Raw genomic sequence first — 12150 nt, 5'->3', positions numbered from 1 at the left:
TCATTATTACTGGTTTGAGTTTTTCCTGCTGTATCTGTTTCTTCTATTTCTTCTGTTTCTTGTGTTGTAAGTGTGGTAGCTTTGACTATTGCTGCGCCTCCTTCGGCCATTTCTTGATGATCAAGATGAGGTCTAATTTTGTCAATTATTTTGCTTTCTGACCCAGCTTTAGTTACCGTTTTTAAAAGGAGATTTGGATTTTTGATTTGTGGGATATTGAGAGACTCCTTTTGTGAGAGGTGATTTTCTTTTTTTTTTGTGGGCTTAATTCGAATTTTTCAGGTAATAGTACAGGTCGTTTTATATCATCTCTTGTTTTCTGTACCTGGACTTTAAAAAAGGTTCTTAAAGAGGGTGTGATCTTTATTTTCTGACTTATGTCAACTTTGTCTTAGTTGTAGAAATGGTTTTTTTGCCTTCCTTCTCTTTACTTCTCTGGGGGTAATATTTTTAGGGTATTGCTCTTGTTTGAGGAAATTCCTGTTCCTAAGGCTGTAGTTTGAGACCACAGCTACTGCACTTTTTTTTTCCTCTATACCTTTCAAACTGTCTATTTTTTTTTAACCTACACACTTTTCATAAGTGTCTGTCTCATTATCTGTGTCTTTTTCGCTTCTCAACCCGGTTATATTAAAATTACCCTCCTCCTCCTGTACTTTCTTATTCATGTGAGGCTCCTTTTTTATTAGGCAGTCTATATTTGTGTTGATGTTTAATACCGCTGTTTTTACTGGGCTCACTGTATTCACTTCTCTTTTCACTCCTTCTTTGCTCACATTTTTACTCTGAGCTCCTATGTTGCTGTTAGTCCACACCTCCCGAGAGACTCTGCCCTGAATCCCAGAGCAACACGAAACCACGTTCTGCTCACCTTCACTGCTGTTTCTGCCGCTGCCGCTGATCCCTCGGAACAGGAAGCCAAGCCTCCCAAACACCTTCCTGTGAACCGCTTTCGCTTTCCCAGCCTCTGCCCAGACACCGAGGAGGTTCACGTTGCAGTTCGACGCATCTCTCGTCACTTTCACCGACAAGCCAGCCTTCTCGTCGGGCTCCGTTCTCAACCTCAATTTTTCGAAAATCAGGTAACCCACCATCCCTTTACCTTTTAACTATTTTCTTTGCTCGCTCGAGGGTCAGAACCGGGTTCCAAAAGAGTTCCAAAGGAAAATTCCTTTTCTTGTGTCCGGTTACTTCCGCTTCATGTCCGTTTCATGTCTCACGATAAAATTTGCTTTTTAGAGCGATTTAATGTTTCTCTTAGGCGCCGTCATTATGTCATTATGTCTGCGCTGATACCGCCGTACCTCGCATTTTGCCCTCCAGGTCTCTCATGAGGAGCTCTCCGACCGGGCGTCTCACTCGGCCGCCATCTTCCCCCCTTCCGTCAATCTTAAAGTTTTTAGACAGATGGCCTACCTGTGCCTCAGTTTGCGGTGAGCAGAGTCCAGGAAGTGGTAAGGAGGCAGACTAGTGCCGTCTCTTCCCAAGACAAAAAGTTGTTTAAAAAACGGTTTTCACTTTCTGTTTTTACTGTCTTTGCCTGTGGTTGTTAAAGTTAAAAATTGTAGTTTTAGCCTGCCTGTAATTGCATATTTGATCACCTTTATTGTGTTTTAAACTTGTGGTATTCCCTGCTCATGATTGCCTCCATTTAGTGTGTTGAATTGTGGGATTTGCAGTCCAGCCTCTGTAGTTTGTCCCTCTCATTCCTTGGTGACAATTCTGTTTTCCCTCCAAATTTCTCCTTTGCTCTGTGCTAAGACCTGTATGTTAAAACAGTGCACTCCCAGCCAACATTTTGTGTTCACAAGCCAGTGAAACCAGCCCCCCTGCAACCACCCCCAGCAACAGGGGGTGCTTCTGTGAGCTGTTAAAACTGTGTTTACTAGGGCATGTGCCCTTCGTGTTTAGGCCAGCAGAGGAAGTAAAGTTTTATTCAAACAGTATTGTTAGATTTCAAGTTAGTGGGGCCCTTACCTGCTGAAGTCCAAAGTGTGGATTGAGCCTGTCTGTCTCCTAGGAGATTCTAAACAGGAGAAGCAGCTTCCAACTCCCTGGCCAGAAAACCTTGTCTGAGGTCGCTGGGACCTTATATGGTCTGCTAGTGGTTGGTACATGTCTACATTGATTGGTGGTTGTATCTGGTGTTTCTATTGGATTAGGGTTAATGTCCTCATTGGTTGGGTATTTGATGGTTCTGATTGGTTTCTGGGTGTGTGATTCAATCATTATAGGGTTGGGACTAGGGCTTGAGTTAGGATTTCTGTTGGAAGTAGGGACTAGGGCTTCCTATGTTATTGGTTATTTGGGAGTAGGGTGGGACTAGGGCTAGGGCTAGACCTTTAATTGGAAGTAGCAATTAGGGCTTCTGGTGTGATTGGTTGCTGGACTAGGTGTGGGACTTAGAGTAGGGTTAGGCTTTCTATTGGAAGTAGGGACTAGGGTTACCTGTGCCATTGGTTGCATGGACTTGTTTTGGGACTACTGGTAGGGCTAGGGCTTTATTGGGCGTAGAGAGCAGGGTTTTTGAACTGATTGGGTGCTTGGACTAGGGCTAAGATTGGCTGTAAGGTCTTGGTCTTCTATTTGTTCTAGATTTTAGGGCTAGTGTTGTGATCGGATAGTGTTATGGCTAGGGTTCCCATTGGCTTAAGGGGTCACCCGATTACTAGGCTATAAAAAGGCCAGGATTAGGACGTCTCAGCCCGGGCGTCGAGGCTAAGGGCAGCGAGGACAAGGGCAGTTACCTGTTTGAGCCTGTTAAGGGCAGAGAGGACAAGGGCAGTTGCCTGTTTGAGCCTGTTAAGGGCAGAAAGGACAAGGGCAGTTGCCTGTTTGAGCATGTTCGAGACTGGTCGGGACTAGGGCCAGAAATGCTGCCCTTTTTCTCATTTAGAAATACCCAGCCCACACATCCACATCCACAAACAGAGCAACACACTCACACCAAATGTACACCATGCACAACACTATGCACAGATTAATGTAGCAGCATGCACTACAAACCCAACCAAACCACATCTACACACCCTACTATCCCAACTACCACACATATCCACCATCACCTACAAAAGGTACACAACTCTATCCTATACCACTAACATATACACTCATCACTAACACAACGCCAATCAACACCATACATAACTACATCCCATTCAGACACACTCTCTTGGATCTAATTACACCTAACAGACCACCTCTTATCACTAACAAACATATAATAATCCTTCCATCAGTTGTTTAACAAACACCCTCCTCTCCCTTCTACCATAATAACACTAACGCACAACACACACACTGCACACCACCACGCTTTGTAACTCTTGCAACAAACCAGTCTACGATAAACACTCTCACCTCTACTTCATTCCCTCCTAAACACAACATACACCCTACTCATAAACACATTACCACCCCCTCTACATCATAACCTCCTCTCACAAACAATACTACACAACCAAATCCATTGCATGAAACATATACTTCAGCACCCTTTTTCACTGCTGCTCAAAAGCAAAACATATCACACACACCAGCACAACAAGATCTTCAAAGCGGAACACCTCATAATACTTACCATCACAAAATACAAAAATATACCCACCTTTCAAACCACACAAAGGAACAAACTCCAATGCCAAGCTTTCCCTCTTCCACCACACCTAACACAGATACAGCAATACAGCAACTCTCTTCTAATTGCCTCTCATCCATTGGACATTTTAGAAAATTACTACATGACCCACATGCTGCACCACCTCCCCTGACTCATACACCTTCCGCCTTAAACACACGCACAAAATATAAGCAACATGCCACACATCACAACTTTGCTTCCCCATGTCTACTTCACAACAATGTTACACCACAAAAGCAACATAGCACTCCAACCCACTCTCAAACACCATCTCCAACACATACACATGCAGACCCATCAAAATGCCTTCTTAGCATGCTGGATGAGGAACACAATACAGAACAGCTACACGATTACTATCCTAATACAGCTAATACCAGCACTAAAAACACACCTGCTACAAACCCACACAATACTGATCACTCTTCTACCAAACAAAGTCCCACTATCACCAAAGGCCACTCACTAAACTGTCTACTAATAAATGCTCGATCCCGCTCTAAAAACAAGCATCACATCTACGACCTTCTCACAGATGCAAAACCAGACAAACTATTCATAACCGAATCATGGTTGGGAGAAGATATGGCTCCAGTCCTGCATGAAGCCATTCCTCTAGGCCAGTGGTTCCCAAACTTTTGACTCCTGAGGACCCCCATTGAGTCACCACTGGAAGTCGGGGACCCCCAAGCAATTTGTATGAGTTAAATTTCAAATATTAAAACAGTAATTAAAAAAACACGTGAGCACACAAAACAAATACTCAAAGTACTAAGGATTTTGGGGCCAGATGTACGACCATTTCATTTAGTGCCTCACAATTGGCGACACATTGCGACTGGCTAATTGCGAGTCGCTAAATAAAATTTACAACAGTGTGTTTAACACTGATTGGGATTCCCAACGGGGTCGCAATTTGCGAGCCCATTGGGAATGCCAGCCCTCCCAGGGATGGTGGCCTGCTAGGCTCAGCAGACCACTATGTCTGGGACTGCTTTTAAATAAAGCAGTTTTATTTTTAAAAATGCAGCTTGTTTTCCATGCATTTAAAAGAAAAGAAAATGAAACATTTTCGTTTCATTTTTTAAGGGTAGGCAGTGGTCCCTAGGACCACTGCCTGCCCTTACAAAATAATTTTGCATGCATTTGCGAATGCATTACCGTCTACTTGAACTAGGTGGTAATTGCAAGTGTTTTGCTTCCGCAATTGCAGTCGCAAAAAATGTGTACATGGTTTTGAGACTCGCTATTTGGAAGGGAATACCCCTTCCAAATATCAGGTTGTAAAACCTTTTTAGCGAGTCGCAAAAAAATTGCGACTCACGAAATAGGCTATGTACATAGCCCAATAGGTTTTTGCATGCTCAAGTGGGTTTACGAATCCGTTTGCGCATATAAGAACGGGTCGTACATCTGGCCCTTAGTATTTTATATTGAAGGAATAGCCCCTCTGTCACATGTATTTCATTTGTTTTATAGCATCTCTCATACCATTGTAGGATGTCAGAGACTTTACATCACACATATATAGAGACAATGAATCATACATGTAAATCAGTGTATAGAAAATGTTACATAAGGTAAAGGGGACCACAAGGTGTAGTATTCACATGTTATTCATACTGGTAGGCATTTTTAAATAGTGCTTGGTCTGGAAAAGCACAAACTCAGGATTCAGAACATAACACAGTGGCTAGCACTGACTTTAGCATTAACAATGTATTTCCACCCAAATAAATCTTTTTAGCAGCATCAGGATAATGAATGACTGGGAAAAAACATAAGTTACTAACTAGTACCATGCAGCTCTTTGATGACAGTTTATAGGTCCCTCTGCTAGATTACGATTGTCACTTGTGAAGTGCACAGTAACAAAATAATCTCTGTGACAAAAGCAGTAACCACAGACTTATGCACATATAATACTGCTTTTTAAAATGCAGGTTACACTTTCTTTGCAGTAGGCACATTAACCCTCTGTGCTACATTAGTTAAGTCAGAGCTGCCACTGAAAAAAACTCTCATCTCTCTCCAGCAGTTACATAACTCACTGGCATTATCTTGCACTTTTATTGTTGCGCGAAAGCTGCTAATTATACAAGAAACGTTTCCGTGTTTTTAAAACTATTTCCTACGGACACCCTAGGAATGTGTCACAGACCCCTGGGGGTCCGCAGACCCCAGTTTGGGAAACACTGCTTTATCAAATAATCACCCAAAATCGTATAGCCAAAAAAGGAGGTGGTCTAGCTGTTGTATTCAGGCAAACAATACATATCACTAAAATTGACAACAACTCCATAAAGAATTGTGAGGCTCTTCTAACAAGATGCAATCCTACACCGTCTTCCTCCTGTAACTTCCTGCTCCTTTACAGATCTCCACCTAGCAAGGCAACATTCCCAGACACACTTCTAGACACAGTTTCAAACCTGATAACAATACACTCCAACCTATGCGTTCTGGGTGACCTTAACATTTGGTTTGATAAACCCAATATGACCCATCCAAAAACTATAATTACCGGCCTAGACGCATTGAACCTGCATCAGATTGTCCACAATCCAACACACACTGCTGGACATATCCTAGATGTAATGTTTGCTAATACTGAACTAGTTACCTTTCAAACCATAACTCCAGTCACATGGTCAGACCACCACTTGCTTGCCTTCCAACATAAAACAACGGTAAAACTACTTTACATCCATCCACCTATCGGCCGTGGAACAAACTCAATTTGGAACACTTGGAAACACAACTAACATCCAGTACAAATCTGGAAACCATAAATTCTGTTCAAAATCTATATGAGTCGCTAGAGGAAGCCTTTGACATCCTGATACCACTCAAAACCACACAACAGAACAAAAGAAAAAAAGCGCCTTGGAGAAACATAGAAATAAAAGACATAAAACAAATTAGAAAGATGCAACGTACCTGGCTCAAAACAAACGCCAAACAAACAAGACAAACTTCACCTACAGAAAATTAACAGATTATACAAGTATGCTATCAAAAAAGCTAAGAAAACATACTATTCAGACAGAATTCAAAACGCTAAATGTGCAAATAAAGAATTCTATAAAATACTCAATGAATTTTGCAAACCAAATTGCCTAGAAGGAACTCATCCTGTTACTCAAGATTTCACAGACAAAGTGACAAATCATTAGACGGACAAAGCAGACACGTTGGAATCGTACTTAAAACAGAAACAAAGCACCAGCACTAACTCTTGTACAAAACAACAATCCGAGAATGCTCTAATCAAGCCTCTCCGTTCCTTCCAACACATCTCACACGATGAATTTATGGACCTGGTCAAAGCAAGCAGGCCTGCCGGCAGCCCCTCTGACACCTGTCCGCCACAAACTTTCAAGACAATTCTTTTAACAACCTCTGCTGCAACTCCAGTAAGAAGAATCATCAACAATCCCTTAACTACTGGAATATTTCCAGAAGAACTCAAAAAGTCATACATACGCCCTTTACTGAATAAAACAAACTTGGACCCGCTGAACCCTGACAACTACAGACCCATTACAAATGGACCGTTCCTGGGCAAACTGATAGAAAGAGCAGCGTTCGCCCAGATGTCACAATTCATAGAAGAGAATGACATACTTTCAGACTTCCATACAGGATTCCGTCCAGGAAGAGACACTGAATCTGCTCTCCTTGCCATCTGGGATGACCTAAAGAATACAGTTGACCGCAACGGGGTTGCTGAACTACTCCTCTTGGACCTCTCAGGTGCCTTTGACACGGTTGACCATGACACTCTGAAACAAAGACTCTATGAAGCAGGCATAAAGGGAACTGCTCTAGACTGGATCGCGTCCTACCTTCGAAACAGAACTAATGCCATCCATACCCCACCTTTCTCGCCCAAACCAAACTCCACAAACGCAAGGGGTCCCTCAAGGTTACATCATCTCGCCCATGCTTTTCAACCTCTACATGAAGTCATTACCAGTACTGATCAATAAATTTCACCTTACGTGCTATAACTATGCAATGACACGCAAATACTCCTTCAACTGGAATGCCCCAAAGACATTGGAAAATCACCTATTTTCAGCTGTCTCAGAGCCGTGGATCAGTGGATGACCTGGAGCCATCTAAAACTGAATGCTACAAAAGCTGAAATACTCACGTGTGGCGATTGGAAACATTACAACCCGCTTGCCACATGGCCAGATGAACTGGGATCACTGCCTAAAGTATCTAAGGAAGTCAGAAACCTCAGAATGACTATGGACTCCAAGCTGTCGATGAATGCCCAAGTGGATAAACTAGCAAGATCAAGCTTTGCTACTATAAAAACGCTGCAACGAATTTTCCCTCATTTGGGATTTCCACACATGGTCCAAGCTACCATCTCCCTTGTTCTGTTCAAACTCGATTACGCCAATAGCCTCTACCACGGATCATCTTTAACTACCATGAAAAGACTACAACGGATTCAGAACTCGGCTGCCAGACTACTCTTGCATATCAAACCGTGAGACCACATCTCCCCTGCCTTGAAAGCCCTGCATTGGCTACCGGTTGCCAGAAGGTCCACGTTCAAGCTGCTTTGTATCACCCACAAAGCAATACACGGAATGGGACCAGCCCCGGTAGGGGGATATTGGCAGGCGGTAACCTCCAGCCTAACAGAGGTGACGGAGCAGGAAGTAGCGAGGACACCGGGGTGCTCTCTATTACATTGGTTGCCCCACACGTCACTAAATAAGGTTACCAGCACGTTCATAGAACTGGGGTTGGTACTGGCCAAAAGAGAGATCACAAGAAATTGGAAAGCGAAGAATGCACCCACATTGACCAGATGGCTGAGGGAGTTCATAAGGTGTGTGGACTGCGAGGGGACACTACGCCTGGCAATGGCCAATCGCAGTGGGAGCGACAAAACCTTAGATGAGGCGAGTGCCTGGGTGGCACTTGTAGACATACTGACGCAACTGGGAGGTGATGATGAGGCACCCCCACCAGTGCAGACCAGGGGACTGGGGAGTGATAATCTGCCTTGTGACCTAGCTCGGTCCAGTCCCAGGGACCCATACAGACCTAGAGGAGCATGAGGGAGATGGGTAACTCAGCAATGGCATTTTCTTTTCTTTCCCATTGAGGTCAGCAAGACAAGCATCACGTAGCACTGCCCAGAATTCTTACACAAAGATGGGGATATTCAAGCGACCTGCCTGGGGTGGGGGAGGGGTTTGGAAGGGGGGTGGGGAGTTTTTGTTATCTTGAAGGGTTCTGATACGGGGTAACTGGAAGACTGAATCACTATGAGACCGCTCATCAAGATACTGCAGACCTGTGCTGTAGGATGTTGGGATAGCAGCCCACCTGTGTCGCTCTGTTCTCCCTCATATGGAGCTGATGTTTAACCAACTGCGGATGTAATGCTGGGGTTATGCTAGTATCATTTAATGGGGTTTGACCACTGAAGGCTTGTTTGAATAATCGTGATTGCATTGCTAACGCACAATTGCTATGACAAAACCCAATAAAGTTGTTTAAAAAAATGGAATAGGACCAGTCTTCATCAGGAATAAAATCACCAAAAACATTCAATAAAGGATCCTCCGCTCTAAAGGAGCATCTCGTCTCAAAATCCCACCATACAAGAAAAAAAACATGGGTGGCACATCTTTCTCTGTTCAAGCAGCCAAACTATGGAACTCTTTACCTCCCAACATAAGGTCCACCGACAACCACCTTATCTTCAGAAAACTACTCAAGATTTGGCTCTTCCCCACATAAGCACCATACGCAAACAGAAATTTACAGCATATCCCTCTATACACAAGCATTTTTTTCTCTATAGATATGTACCTATCTTTGTGTATTACTTTGCATAAACATGTAAAATAATTATGTTGTTGAGAGAAAAAAAATTAATAATAATAAATAAATAAAAATCATCTTTGGTCTACATGTACATACTTTTATTGTGCATCTATGTACCTTCTATGTACTTGGATCTGTGTGTCTGTTACTTTTCTCCTGAAAAAGCATATCCAATGCACTACCCTATTTCTCATCCTGTGCCTCTATCAATATCTTTAATCTACATATACTTACCTCCTTTATGTATCTATATACTTTCAATGTAATTATGGATCTATATATTTATCACGTTCTTCTAATTTAGCATTTCCAATGCACTACCTTATTGCTCAGCCTATACTTCGCTCAATATATCTTCTAGCCCAACCTTCTGACTCATCTCAAACTTCTTCTACTACTCCATCCAATGCACTACCCTATCTCTCATCCTATACATCTATCAATATCTCCTCTACATCCACTCTCTCATTTATCCCAAACCCAATACCACTACTATGATTGCCAAAATAACCCTTTCTAGACTCTCTCCTACTCTACCCTTCCTTGCATCATCTGACATCTCTTTTACTATACCGATCTCCTAAAACAAACCTTTCTAAACTTTTCCCTCTGAGTCTTCCCCTCCAAAACTCATTTTTACTCACCCAAAAGCCTCCTCCTACTGCTAGGACCTAAAAAAAAAAAAAAAAAAAAACTTCACTTTTTTATCCCTCCACTATCCTTTTCAATCGAAATTAACAGACTAACATGTTCACTTCTCAAATTCCATATTAAACTATACTAATATACTACCCAAATAACTGAATAGCATATCCACTACTCAAATTACTTCATATTTTTTTACTATACTAATTTTCAACAGTAATCCTTTATGGGTGCCGGAGTGTCGCGCTACTTGCCAGAAAAGGGCTTCAACATCCATCAGGGGTAACAAGTGCTATATGAATGCAAATCTTTCTTCCCCTTTTATCCCTCCGCTATCCTTCTCACTCCAAATAACTGACTAATATCCACCACTGAAATTACTTCATATTTCACCATATTAATTCACCACTAATCCTTTGTAGGCTTCCTGAATAGCGTGCGTCAACAAGCGCTATATAAATACAAACCTTTGTCCTCCTAAATCCTTCTGCTATCATTCCAAATCCAAATAACTGACTAACCTATCCACCACTTAAAATGTACTTGCATGTTTCACTATACTAGTTCAACACTAATCCTCTATGGGTTCCGGGAGTAGCGTGCTACTTGCTGAAAAAGCGCTTTGACGCCTCGTTAGGGGTAGTAAGTGCTATATAAATGCAATTACAATACAATATATTAGTGGCGTGAGTGTGTTGTACATACTGGTTGTAAGACCTGGCTTTTATGAGCCAGTTGTCTAGATATGGGAAGACGTGAATGTGCTGTCTTCTTAAGTGCGCTGCCACTACTGCTAGGCACTTGGTGAATACATTTGGTGCTGTTGTAACTCCGAATGGGAGTACTTTGAATTGATAGTGCTGACCGTCTATTACAAATCTGAGATACTTCCTGTGAGCGGTATGAATGGGAATGTGGAAGTAGGCGTCTTTGAGATCTAGAGTAGCAAGGAAGTTGTTTTGTGAAAGAAGAGGTAGGACCTGCTGGAGTGTGACCATGTGGAAATGGTCTGACTGTATGTATATGTTTAGGTCTGAGGTGTAGAGTAGGCCTTAGAGAGCCGTCCTTCTTTGGGATAAGTAAGTACCGAAAGTAAACTCCCTTATTTTGTTGGGGCAGAGGAACTGGTTCTATTGCACTTTTTTGTAAGAGGGATATTACCTCTTGCTTTAGCAGTAATAGATGCTCTTGTGATATTGGACGCTGTCTGGGTGGTATGTTTGGGGGGTAGATGTTAGTTCGAGACAGTAACCTGATTGAATTATTTGTCGCACCCACCTGTCTGATGTGATGTTGTTCCAGACAGGAAGGAATCGTTGCAATCTTCCCCCCACTGGAGTGGAATGGTGAGGGGGAAGTGGAGGAAAGTCATTGGGTAGGGTTGGAGGCAGAGTGGGAGTTGTTAGTTTTGCCTCTGCCATTGTTATTGTTACCCCTGTAACCCCCTCTTTGGTAGCCCCTGGCGAAGGTGGATTGACTAGGGGTTTTGTAAGAGGAGTAGCCTCTTGTGGTGCCTCTCTAGGATGAGCGACGGAAGGAGCGTCTGGGAGCTTGCGACTGCAAGGCTCCCATAGATTTAGCTGTGTAGGTATCCTTTTTCATCTTTTCAAGGGATACATCAACATTAGGGCCAAATAGGTGTTGCTCATCGAATGGTTAATTGAGGATGGAACTCTGGACTTCGGGTTTGAAACCTGAAATAGGTAGCCAGGCATGCCTACGCAAAAGGACGCTGGTGTTAATTGCCCTTGAAGCAGTATCTGCCGCATCTAGGGCACAACAGATTGAGGTATTAGTGATAGTTTTACCTTCTAGTATGAGTTCATTGGCTCTATTTTCGTATTTATCTGGGAGATGCTGCATTATGGATTCCAGCTCATCATAATGTGCCCTGTCGTATCTTGCTAACAGCGCCTGAGTATTGGCGATGCGCCATATGTTTGCTGCCTGTGAGGTCGGTTGTTTGCTAGAGGCGTCAAGGTGTTTAGACTCCTTATCTGGTG

General features: G+C 42.8%; 1 protein-coding gene across 1 annotated transcript in view; it reads right to left on the bottom strand.

Moving 5' to 3' along the window:
* The window catches only part of LOC144770439 (uncharacterized), a 226810-nt gene that overhangs the window by 147918 nt on the left and 66742 nt on the right, over nucleotides 1-12150 (bottom strand). The window lies entirely within an intron of this gene.

This window comes from Lissotriton helveticus, chromosome 7 (assembly GCF_964261635.1).
Source record: "Lissotriton helveticus chromosome 7, aLisHel1.1, whole genome shotgun sequence".
NCBI lineage: Eukaryota > Metazoa > Chordata > Amphibia > Caudata > Salamandridae > Lissotriton > Lissotriton helveticus.
The sequence above is the reverse complement of the archived record's forward strand: the minus strand, read 5'-3'. Positions and strand labels throughout refer to the sequence as shown.